Source organism: Neofelis nebulosa, chromosome 2 (genome assembly GCF_028018385.1).
Source record: "Neofelis nebulosa isolate mNeoNeb1 chromosome 2, mNeoNeb1.pri, whole genome shotgun sequence".
NCBI lineage: Eukaryota > Metazoa > Chordata > Mammalia > Carnivora > Felidae > Neofelis > Neofelis nebulosa.
In genome coordinates this window covers 176448216-176460262 of record NC_080783.1, presented here as the reverse complement: position 1 = coordinate 176460262, position 12047 = coordinate 176448216, and the positions used below count along the sequence as shown (strand labels likewise).

The 12047-nt window shown below is 41.1% G+C and overlaps 1 long non-coding RNA gene across 1 annotated transcript; it reads right to left on the bottom strand.

Moving 5' to 3' along the window:
• Positions 1–1688: 1688 nt before the first annotated feature.
• Positions 1689–11905, bottom strand: LOC131504676 (uncharacterized). The gene is made up of 3 exons (XR_009258101.1): positions 11707–11905; positions 3867–3963; positions 1689–1928 (listed from the first exon to the last, which is right to left on the bottom strand). It is a non-coding gene; the product is annotated as an uncharacterized LOC131504676 (long non-coding RNA).
• Positions 11906–12047: the final 142 nt, after the last annotated feature.

The following is a 12047-nucleotide window of genomic DNA, read 5'->3' as shown; positions in this document are numbered from 1 at the left end:
CTGAGCTGAAATCAAGAGTCAGACGCTTAACTGCTTAACCGCATAACCGCTTAACCGACTGAGCCACCCAGGCACCCCCAAGATCACCTTTTCAATTGTTAAAGAGTTGTAGTCACTGGGAGGAAAAAAAAAATCCCTCCTCCTCAATTTTGGGGATCAAGAAAGCAGCAGTGGGCGCCAGATGGAAAAGTAAGTGCTGGGGAACATGGGAAATGGGAAAGAGTAGCGGTTACTTGGGTTACACAGAGAATAGAGAGGTCAGAACATACTAACACCTCAGGGAAAACTCAGTTCCTGTAAACATTTCTATTTGTTTCCAAGGTTAGTATGGCCTGGAAAAAAGAAGCGTATTTCTTTTAAGTGAAACTATTATTTTATTTCAAATTTGGCTTATAAAGGACAATACTAACTTCCTCTAGCCCATACAAATAAATTATTTTTGGCTCTAAGCAGTGATAGATAAAATGAGCAGACTAATTTTGGACAAAAAGCAAAGTCTGAAATCCCTCTGAAGTTGGTAATGGAAATAGTATTCCTTCCTTCTTTTATTCATTCATCAAACATTCAAAGATAGCCTTCCAGGGAGACAAGAGATAGGCATAACTAGTTATCAATAATAGTATAAATGCAGTAGTTTATGATTGTTTATTTTAACAAAATAAATCATATCAGATTCAGAAGCATTGTTTTTACAGCTCTCTCCCATGGGAAGGGTAGAATTACGACAAGGGCTCTAGGAACTAGTGTGCTATTCAAGTATAAAAAAAGAAGAGAATTACAGCTATATGGGAATATAATGAAGAATAAGATTTTTCTTGTTCTTAGGCTTTTGTAGTCACTCTGTACCAATTACTGTCCTAGAAAGTGGTAATTACACAAAAGAGATATAGGTACAGGTCAATAGAATGCTGAGCGAAAGATTCTGGGGGAGTTCTAGCCCAGAGTCATTAGAGAATCCTTAGTGAAGGTGGAAAAACGTGGGCATGATTATGTGATATAAGACTTTAAAAGGCAAGATAGTGCTTTAATTATTAAACAATATATTTTTATTTTATTTAAAAAAAATTTTTTAAGTTTATTCATTTTTGAGAGAGAGAGAGACAAGAGTATGAGCAGGGGAGGGGTAGAGAGAGAGGGAGACACAGAATCCGAAGTAGGCTCCAGGCTCCGAGCTGTCAGCACAGAGCCTGACGCGGGGCTCGAACTCACAAACTGTGAGATCATGACTTGAGCCGAAGTCAGACGCTTAACCAACTGCGCCACCCAGGCGCCCCATTGAACAATACATTTTTAAAGCATATATTAAGAACCTAGGTGATTGGGATACAAAGATTAACAGGATAAAACCCTTGCACTTGAACACTGCAGGGAAGGGGTATAAGCACCAAAAGAGGCAGAAGAAACAATGCTATAGAGCAAAATACGACATTAGAGCACAGTATGGTGCTAGAACAGAAGTGATACAGGACCTTACAGGAGTAAACAGGAAGAACCCTTTAGGGCTGCCTGGGAGGGGAGAGGTGAATCCAGATAACATTATGCCTGAAGTGAGATTTCATCTGTTACTCATTCACTCCACTGACATGTATTAAGTACATGTATCAACATATATTAAGTACCATTACCATGTACTGTGTACACAGCTTGCCCTCAAGGGATTAATAGTCAAACGGTGAACGAGACCTATAAATAGGTAAGTACAATGAGGGATTTAATTGTATAAAGCACACGACATTATTAAAGACAGCGTGGTCAACTGTATCTGGGACGTTGCAGAATGGCGGGACCGAGGAGGTGAATTTTGAAACCCGTGGAGTTATTTGTTAGGCAGACCGTGATCAGGAGTACCAACGGCTAAAGGAGTTCTAGACAATGAGAACAAGGAACTTGCCTGCTATAGCTTCATGTGTACACAGAATGGAAAAGACCTACAGGTAAGAAAGATGAGGCAAGAAATGCGATTAGTAAGGAGATTAGAGAGGGCCTTGAATGCAGACTGAAAGAGTTTGAATTTTACTCTTTAGACGAGTACTTTTCAAAGTAGAATTCACTAAGTCCTTGAGTTCCAACGAAGTCTCTAAGAAAGGTACTGGGCATGCCAAAAAAGCAGATTTCAGGGGTGCATGAATTCCAGACTATGGAGCTTTAAACATTAATCATTAGGCAATGTAAAGTCTTTGCACATTTTTATTTTATGGATTTATTCAATTTTAATTTTTTTAAAAATTTGAGACAGAGAGTGCACGAGCAAGGAAGAGAGAGAGAGAGAGAGAGAGAGAAAGAGAGAGAGAGAGAGAGAGAGAGAGAGAGAGAGAGAATATTAAGAAGGCTTCATAGCTCAGCATGGAACCCAACGCAGGGCTCAATCCCACAGCCATTAGATCATGACCAGAGCTGAAATCAAGAGTTGGATGCTTAGTCGACTGAGCCCCGCAGGTGCCCTGTCTTTGAACATTTTTTAAAAATATTTTTTTATGTTTATTTATTGTTGAGAGAGAGAGACAGATACAGAGAGACAGAGTGAGAGCAGGGGAGGGGCAGAGAGAGAGGGAAACACAGAGTCCAAAGCAGGCTCCAGGCCCTGAGCTGTCAGCACAGAGCCCGACATGGGGCTCGAACTCACAAACTGCAAGATCATGACCTGAGCCGAAGTCAGACACTTAACCGACTAAGCCACCCAGGCACCCCTTTTTAAATATTTTTTTATGTTTATTTATTTTTGAGAGAGAGAGAGAGAGAGAGACAGAGACAGAGCGTGAGGAAAGGGCAGAGAGAGAGGGAGCTGTCTTTGAACATTTTTAAGGAAGAAAGCGATAGGCTAAGAATTGTTTAAGGAAGATTCATCCACCTAGAGGTCATCCAAAATTGTTCCATTTCTCTCCTAATTCATAAATAAGCAGTCACTAAATCCTATTCATTCTTCCTCTTCAATATTACTCGAATCCACCCTTTCCTCTCCTTCCCTGAGGGAACTGCCAGTGGTTCGAGTCCTTAACCTTTTTTCCCCTGGTCAAATACAAGAGCCTTCTAACCTACGGTTCCTTACTTTTCAGGCACTTCTATCCATGATTTTGTCATACCACTTCTTGCACCATTTTTGCAATCTATTAAAGTGTATATGATTTCCATTAGAGTGTAAGTCCAGGTATGAGAGGTCCTGCAGGACTGTCGAATCAGGATTCACTGCTAAACATTCCACAGGTATTCATTCTGTCTTACACCATCATTTCCCCCCTGCTTCTACGGGATCATACCAATCAGCACGCAAGCATGTGGCATTTTTCCTCATCCTAAACCATTCCCTCTTGTCTCCACATTCCCCAAATTGCTACTACCCCCTGCAAAGCCAACTTCATAAATTTCTCTGCTCCCTTTCGTAGCCAAGAATTAGAGGGAATCGTCTTCTCCTAGGTCTTCAATTTTCTCCTCAACTCACTCCATTCATACCACCATCATCATACCACTATCAAGTCCATTATCAAATCCAATAGTCAACTCTTCAACTCCAACTCGCTTAACCTCTTGGTAGCATTGGGCAAGGCTGCCAATAGGGTCTTGAAACAGTTGATAATACTTTCTTAAACTTCCTCCTACCTTAGTGGATATTCCTTCTTAGTATCTTTTTTTTTTTCCCCTAACTCCTCTTCCTTTTATAGTTCTCTAAGTCTGACCTACCTCAGTGTGAGAATCTCTTCCTTTTGCTCTTTATATTGATTTCCCAAGGGATCGCCAGTCCTAGGGTATATATACTGATGGTTTTGAAACTTGAATTTACTGTCTGAACCTGTCCCCTGAGGTTCCCATTCTTCTGGTTGACTACTTACTGGACGAATCCTTTTGAATTTGGTTAAACTTCTCACACTCACCATGGTCAAGACAGAATTGTGTCCCTCGTCCTTCCCTTCGTCCCAACTGATTTCTCATGAAGTCTTTTGCATGTCAGTCTGTGGCACCCCCGTCCATCTGGTTGTATGGGCCAAAAGAAATCAAAGTGTTTCATTCCTTTTTGTGATTCTTCTCACATCACTCAACCGACCACTGGCAAATCCTCTTGGATAAAGATTCTATCAAAATATATGCCGAATTTGGATGGTTGTCCCCATCCTCACTGCTATGACCCTAGTGTAAGAGCTTATTGGCCCTCGGCTGTTTCTACTACACAATGGCCTCTCAGTTTCTCTGCTTCCCTTTCGACTCTTTTCCACACGGCCATCCAGAGAGGTCTTTAAGTTTATGATTCATATCATGCCAGTCTCCTGTTCCAAAATCCTCCAAAAACTGTGATCACACTGTTTAAAAAGTCCGGAGTTTTTACTATAGCCTAACCAATATGATCTGGCTGTAAGCATTCTTTTCTTTTCTTTTTTTTAAGTTTATTTATTTTGAGAGAGAGAACCAGTGGGGGAAGGGCAGAGAGAGAGGAGGACAGAGGATCTGAAGCTGGCTCTGCACTGACAGCAGCGAGCCCAATGTGGGGCTCAAAACCCTTGAACCATGAGATCATGACGTAAGCCACATATGGACACTTAACCAACTGAGCCACCCAGGTGTCCCTGGCTCTAAGCATTCTAATTGCAACGCCATCTATTCTCATTCTTGTACTCACCACTCTGGGCACATCGGTTTTCTTGCTGTATCTTCTGTATGCTATTTGTACTATCTCAGGGTCTTTGCTCTTGCTTCTGTGTGCAATGCTCTGATCTCAGACATTTCAATGGTTCCTTCCTTCATATAATTCTCAGCTGTCTGCTCAAATGCTACATTCTCAGAGAGACTTTCTCTGACAACCCGTATAAAATGCCTGTTCAGGGGCGCCTGGGTGGCGCAGTCGGTTAAGCGTCCGACTTCAGCCAGGTCACGATCTCGCGGTCCGTGAGTTCGAGCCCCGCGTCAGGCTCTGGGCTGATGGCTCGGAGCCTGGAGCCTGTTTCCGATTCTGTGTCTCCCTCTCTCTCTGCCCCTCCCCCGTTCATGCTCTGTCTCTCTCTGTCCCAAAAATAAAAAAAAAAAAAAAAAAAAAAAAAAAAAAAATGCCTGTTCAACCCTTCCCCCTTCCCCACTTTCATCTGTGCATCCATTTACTCTGCTCATTTTTCTTTACTGCACTTGTCACTAATATTACATTAGATTATATATTTGATTGCTTGTTTATTGTCTGGCTTTCCCCCTAGAATGCGACAAAGACCCTCTCCTTGACAGGATTGTTGTCAGACTCGTCCTCTGAGCCCAATTAGGCCCCACCCTTGAGCACCCTTAGGCTCTCCCCTTGGGCACCCACCCTTGGGCAAGAATACTACTAAGTTAGGGGCGCCTGGGTGGCCCAGTCTGTTAAGCGTCCGACTTCCGATCAGGTCATGATCTCACAGTTCAAGGATTCGAGCCCCGCGTCGGGCTCTGTGCTGACAGCTCAGAGCTTGGAGCCTGCTTCAGATTCTGTGTCTCCCTCTCTCTCTCCCCCTCCCCTGCTCATGCTCTGTCTCTCTCTGTCTCAAAAATAAAAAAATAAAAAAGAATACTACTGAGTTAGTTCAGCCAGACTAATAACCCTCACTACTCAACAAAGTTCTTCATCTTTACCATCACCTTGTCCTGTTAAGTCACTTTAGCAAATAATTACTTTTTTTTTTTTTTTACTATTTTTTAAAAGTAATCTGTATGTTCAACATGGGGTTCACATTCACGAACCCATGATCAAGAGTCACATGCCCTAGCCTTTTAGTTATTTCCTACCCACTGACCCTCCCATCTTGCTCCTTGTCTATAAATCCCTACTTTTCATTATTGTATTTGGAATTGAGCCAAATCTCTCTCCTACTGTAAAACCCCAATGCAATAGCCCTTATCCTATAGGGATGGAGACACAGACACACACACAAATATATCAATAATATAAATAATGTTATAATAATATAAATAATAAAATATACCTTACCTTCCTTAAAATTATATCCTAGAAGAGTGTGTGGCTCTCAGTAGGCATTCAAAACATCTTTGTTCAATAAATGAATATATTTAGAACAAGGAATGATATACTCAGAGAAGTTGGGAATCTTTAATAGATAAAGCTAATTTTATACCACTTCTAAAACCTTTCAATATTTTAAGAACAAAGGGTGAAAGGTTTATTAATAAATACTTTAAAAAGTATTAATACGTTTAATTTCATAGAATCGCAACTTCAGAGTTAAGAACGCTTCAAGGGCACCTACTGCCCCACATTCTAATTAAAAAAAAAAAAATGAAAGAAAAGAAACTGAATTCTTTGGTTAGTTTTTAAAGGTCTTTATTCTTAGAGGGTGAATTATTTTGTCATTTACAGACCATTTGGAAATTTTGAAATTACATAATTGATCTTAAGTTTGCACTAACTAATCATGTCAAAGCTTTGCAGTTAATGCTAACAGGATTGAGCCAACAAGCCAAAGCATTAACACCCACTTGAGGTCATTAAAAGTGGATTACAAAAGACTTCAAATAATATATATACTATATTGTTTTGTCAAGGGTTGTTTTAATTCCAAAGCACGGCCATAACAAAGTTGATAATCAATTCAAGGTGACATTGATATCTCATTCAACCTCACCAATTTAAAAGTATTTAGTATAGATAGGCACTGAATTCATGCCAGGAGGGAAATAATTGATTTAGCTGATCTAAAAGTGTGTTTGAGCTTTTTTCAGGCAAGCTGTCAACACACACATGAAAGCAAGATTCTAAAAATGCTGTCAGATCCATAATGTTTATACAGCAAAGCAAACAACCTTTGTTATTCCAATTAATGCATCTGCTCTTGGAAGAAATTTGATCCAAAATGTTTTATTTTTCTCAGCTACACTGAAAATTACAATGTTGACTCACATTGAAGCAATTTAGAAATGTACTCAGCCACAAAAGGGAAATGGATTACATTAAGTTTAATATCTGTTACTAGGGTACCTGCTAAAAATTACATCTCAAAGTTACATATTATATTTCCTTGAAAGGGTTTCAAGTATTGTCACACATATTGCATCTACTTATCCTTTTGGAGAAGGTTGGGCCCAATCATATTATTCTCTCAACCTTACAAACCAGTAATAACAAATGTCAAGAGGTAAACGTGTATAGGGAAAATAATGTACCAAGAGCAGTTTGTTGATACCTTGGGCTATAGCCTACAGTACTTTCTTGTAATCCTATCTTTTTCCTTTGATAGTTTCATTTTAAAATGGGGAGTGGGGACTGGGAGTTGAATTTCCTAACAATTGAAAATAACTTTCAGTATAATCTATTTCAACACTACTAGTTTTACCAATGAGATATGAAATGATGTTGTTGTTTTTTTTTTTTTTTTAAGTGTATTTATTTTGAGTGAGAGAGCTCATGAGCAGGGAAGAGACAGAGAGAGAGGGAGAGAGACCTAATCCCAGCAAGCTCCATGCTATCAGCACAGAGCTTCACATGGGACTCGATCCCATCAACTGTGAGATCATGACCTGAGCTGAAATAAAGAGTTGGGCATTCAACTGACTGAGCCAGCCAGGTGCCCCTAAAGTACTTTTTTTTATCAGTGAAATATTTTATCTGGTTATTTGCTTTCAAATACCTTAGGGAACAAATTAAAAAGTGCCAAGATAGATTGGTAAATGTTAACACTGTTGATAATCATCAAGGGTAGGGGTTATTTCTACTACCTAATTTGGTGTATGTTTGGAATTTTTCATAATAAAAATTGGATAATTATTGGTCTTGTAATACATAAAACATACCATCAATGCAGTTCATTAATCACTGAATGTCCAACTCTTCTTATTTTATATATGCTTTAAGTTTATTTATTTAGAGAGAGAGCACATGTGAGTGTGTGCAGAAAAGGGGCAGAAAGTAATGGAGAGAGAGAATCCCAAGGCTCCAGAAAAGGGGCAGAAAATAATGGAGAGAGAGAATCCCAAGGCTCCAGGCTATCAGTGCAGAACCTGATGCGGGGCTCAATCTCACGAACCATGAGAACCATGAGATCATGACCCAAGCCAAAATCAAGAGTTGGATGCTTAACCAAGTGAGCCACCCAGGGGGCCCATCAACTCTTCTTATTTTAAACTTCAGAGCAATAACAGAAATGCCTTAGGATGAATCTATAAGGTCCTACATGTTCTCCCTTATGCCTATTTCCAATCTCACTAATGACTACTGCACTAAAGATAGAAAATTATGCTTTGTAGTTAATTCGCATTTGCATAAAATAAAACTGTTAATTTTGACTTTTTAATTTTATTATTTTTTTATTAAACGTTTTCATTTAAGTAATCTCCACACTCTACATGGGGTTTGAACTCACGACCCCAAGATCAGGAGTCACATGCTTTTCGAACTGAGCCAGCTAGGCACCCAACTTCTTTTTTTAAAGTGCTCTTCCCTATATTCTTGTTCCTTGATTCTATGGTTTAGTAACTATTTTGCTTATTTCAATTCAGCAAATATTTCTGGAATGATGTACCACTTTCTGTTAGGCCCTAGGAACAGCAGATGGGGTATGTAATTTTTATATGTAGCTATCTATGAAATATTCACTTATATATAAGTATATATGAAAAATACATGAGATATTAATATATAATAAAATTGATAGATGCTCTATTAGCTGTATGAAGAAAGTCCTATGGGGACCCCAAAGAGAAATGTGTGATCAAAAACTTGATGAATAATGTCAGAGGAAGGACAGAATTATCTTTCTATGTGCTCTATAAAAAATATTAGGGGCACCTGGGTGGCTTAGTTGGTTGAGGGTCTGACTCTTGATTTTGGCTCAGGTCATGATCCCAGGATTGTGGGATTGAGCCCTGCGCTGGGCTCAGTGCTGAGCATGGAGTCTGCTTGGGATTCTCTCTCCCTCTTCCTCGCTCCTCTACCTTGCTCACATGCCCCCCCTTCTCTCCCTAAAAGAAAATAAAAAATTATAAAACATGAAGAGACAATCAAAGAATATGCTTCCAAAAATGTACAAAAGTATTATAGAGGTGTGTGGGACAATTAATTTATAAAAATGTTATTTTTCTGGATTTAGGAATGTTTGTGTTGTCAGTTTCAAAGGATGTGTACATAGTTGTGTTCTCTCTTTCAAATAAATACTCACTTTCATACACAAGTTTGTATTTTTTTTCCTTAAAGAGGTCCTGCACGTTATATAAACTTCAGGTGCCACACAACGTGAATCCACTTGAGTGCCTGTAATTTGCTAGGCACTATTCTGGGAGCCAAGGATCCATCAGTGAACAAAATAGAGAGAGAGAAAAAAAAAACCCTCTCTCTTTGAAGCTTTCATTCTAGTTAGGAGGGACAAGCAAAACGAAAACATAACAAACGAGGAAATGAAACAGTATGTCAGAAAGTAAGTGCCATGGGGGGAAAAGAAACAGTTGAGAAGGGTAGGGGGAAGGAGAGCGCACAGGGCAGAGAGTATGGGTGGGCTGGTACTTCCCATGTTAAAATAAGGTGGTCAAAGCAGGTAAGTCTAATGGGGAAGGTGACTGAGCAAAGACTTGAAGGAACTGGTTGTTGAGAATACCAGTGGAATCTAGTGTAGTATATTTGGCTAGTGGTAGTCCACTATTCTCTTATTCAGGCTCTGAGTATTTGGAGTAAAATAACCCCAAAGACCCAGTATCAGTGGGTAAAGCAGTTAATAGCTGGAGCAGGGTTGAGAACTGAATGGCTGTCTGGGGCACCAATCTAGAGATAGGTATTAAAGAACATAGGGACACTATAGCATCACTGGAAAATAATCAAATGGGGAATATTGTTATTTACCAGAACATCTCTGTTGGTGGTGGGGGGTCGGTGGTGGTGAGACCTCCAAGGGGCACGGCACTCAAGGAGATTTGTTCTGATGAACAGTCAGGTTTGTACTCCTGGGGAGGGTGAGGCAGTTGGGAACCACATCCAAAATGCCCCAGGGCAACAGGAGGCTGCTCCCTGCCAATGAGAGAGTGGTGCTTTCCCAGCCTTCTCAGCCCTTAGGGTTCAATCTTGCTGCCAAACTGAGGTCAGGAAGACAGCTAAACGTAGAAGCTTGAAGTATACATTGTTGGCCTGCCCTAGACATAACTATGAGAATGGGACTCCAATCGTGAACATTTTAAATGTTCTTAGAACAGCACGTTTGGTTTTCTTTGGCAGCTGTGGTATGGTAGAGAGACCAGAGGACAAGTCAGAACTGCATAGGGGTTCTGATGAGTCTGCCACTTAGCCGATTTAAGTTTTACCATCTACAAAATGGGGGTAATAATAAGTTTCTTTTATGGCAGTCAAATGAGATCATTGTGTTCAAATGAACGTTTTAATCAGCGAAGTATACACTTGTTGGCATAATAATAAAGCTACAAGGTCGTTCACAGTTGCTTGGTAAGGATCATAGTTATGAAGTATATAATAACGAATTGTAATTATCGAGGAGTAAAGATGGTGTGTAAAATGCTTTAAAATCTCCATTTATAATCTGCCTTCGTGGCGAATCAAGAAAACAATCTAACAGACTTTTCAATGTCTTTTACTGGTGTATCAGAAGAAGAGACATACATCATCTGTCTCAAAAGCAAAATTAAGTATTCTCTTTTCTTACTTATTTGAACGAATACCCAAATGAAGGTTCAGCATTAAAAATAACTGGCTGTTTTCTCCCAATTGCCAGCTAGGTCGAGTGATTCTTAAATGATACTTCTTGTCAGCAAGAAAGATGATCCCAAGAATGAACGAAAATAGCCTCTGTTCAACAGCTGTGATATTTATAATTTATAAGCTGTGATCATCTCTCATCAGATTGCCTTGGTGTCTGAACAAGAAAGGATGTATGTTTGCCATTCGTGTATCTATCACTTCTCAGAAAATAAACTGTTATTACATTTTATTCCTTCTGATCAATACATTTCTCTCTTTACACATAAACAGTGTGATAAGAGGCTTCCTGTTTGAGGAGCATGACCTTGAAACTCTAGTGTTATGCACAATGTTAATTAAGTATGTTCAACTACTCCGTAAACATTCAGTTCCAATCATCAAATCATTCTTAAGCACTGAAAGGCAACCCTGAAGACTCGGACCACATGGAAGGAAGAAAGGGAGGGAGGATGGGAGAGATCAATTCGTAACGAAATTCTTGTCAGTCTTTAATACTGTGCCTGCGTGTCACGCTTCCAGTTTCCTCTCACCCTTCTCCCCTACTTCGATCTCTATTTTTCTTTAATTTGTGTCCTTATATCGCCCTTGCTCTTCACAATTCTCTAGGTCCTTTATGTATTTTACTTGCTTTGCTCATTACATTGTTTCCCTTTTCATTTCACTATTGCCCCCTTTGGGCAACTCTACGACCAGCTAAATCTACACTTTATATAAGCATGTACTAAATTACAATCGAGCAAAAATCGTGACTGTGCGTTACTGGAGAACTAAATGCAAATCAGAACTGAGAGCTCTTGGGGAGAGAGCTCTTGCACCACAGGGCAAGAGGACGGAGAATTACAAAATCCACAGTGGAGAACAACCGAAGAGAGCACAAGTATTGCGTCCTCTGTGTGCCAAGACCTGCATCAGAAACACCCCGCCCATGACTCGAAAAACTTCCCCCTAGCGCTCCGCAGACTGACCTTCGATCGAGGCCCTTCCCCACCGCCGCCTCCCCCTGACTTCCCTTACACCCGCACTTTAGACTTCACGTCCCTCTCTCCCCACACCTCAGGCCTGCCTCTCTTCAAATTCGATTCCCACGTCGCCGCACGCCGACGCTCGGCCCCTCTCGGCTCACACGTTAGCTCCCCTCGGTTTCTCCCACGGCGGGTTCCGAAGCCTGCTCCCGCGCTAGGCGCCCCCCACAGGTGGAAGGGGGCGCCCCCCACAGGTGGAAGGGGCCACCCCCCTCCCTGCCCCGCTCCCTCCTCCGCACACCTAGCTGCCCCCAGGCCCGCCCCGCCCCCCTCCGGCGCCCCGCCCAGCCCCCAGCCGCCGCCGCCGCCGCAGCTCGCGCCCGGACGCTCCCACGCCGCCGCCGCCGCCGCCGCCGCCGCCGCCGCCTCCC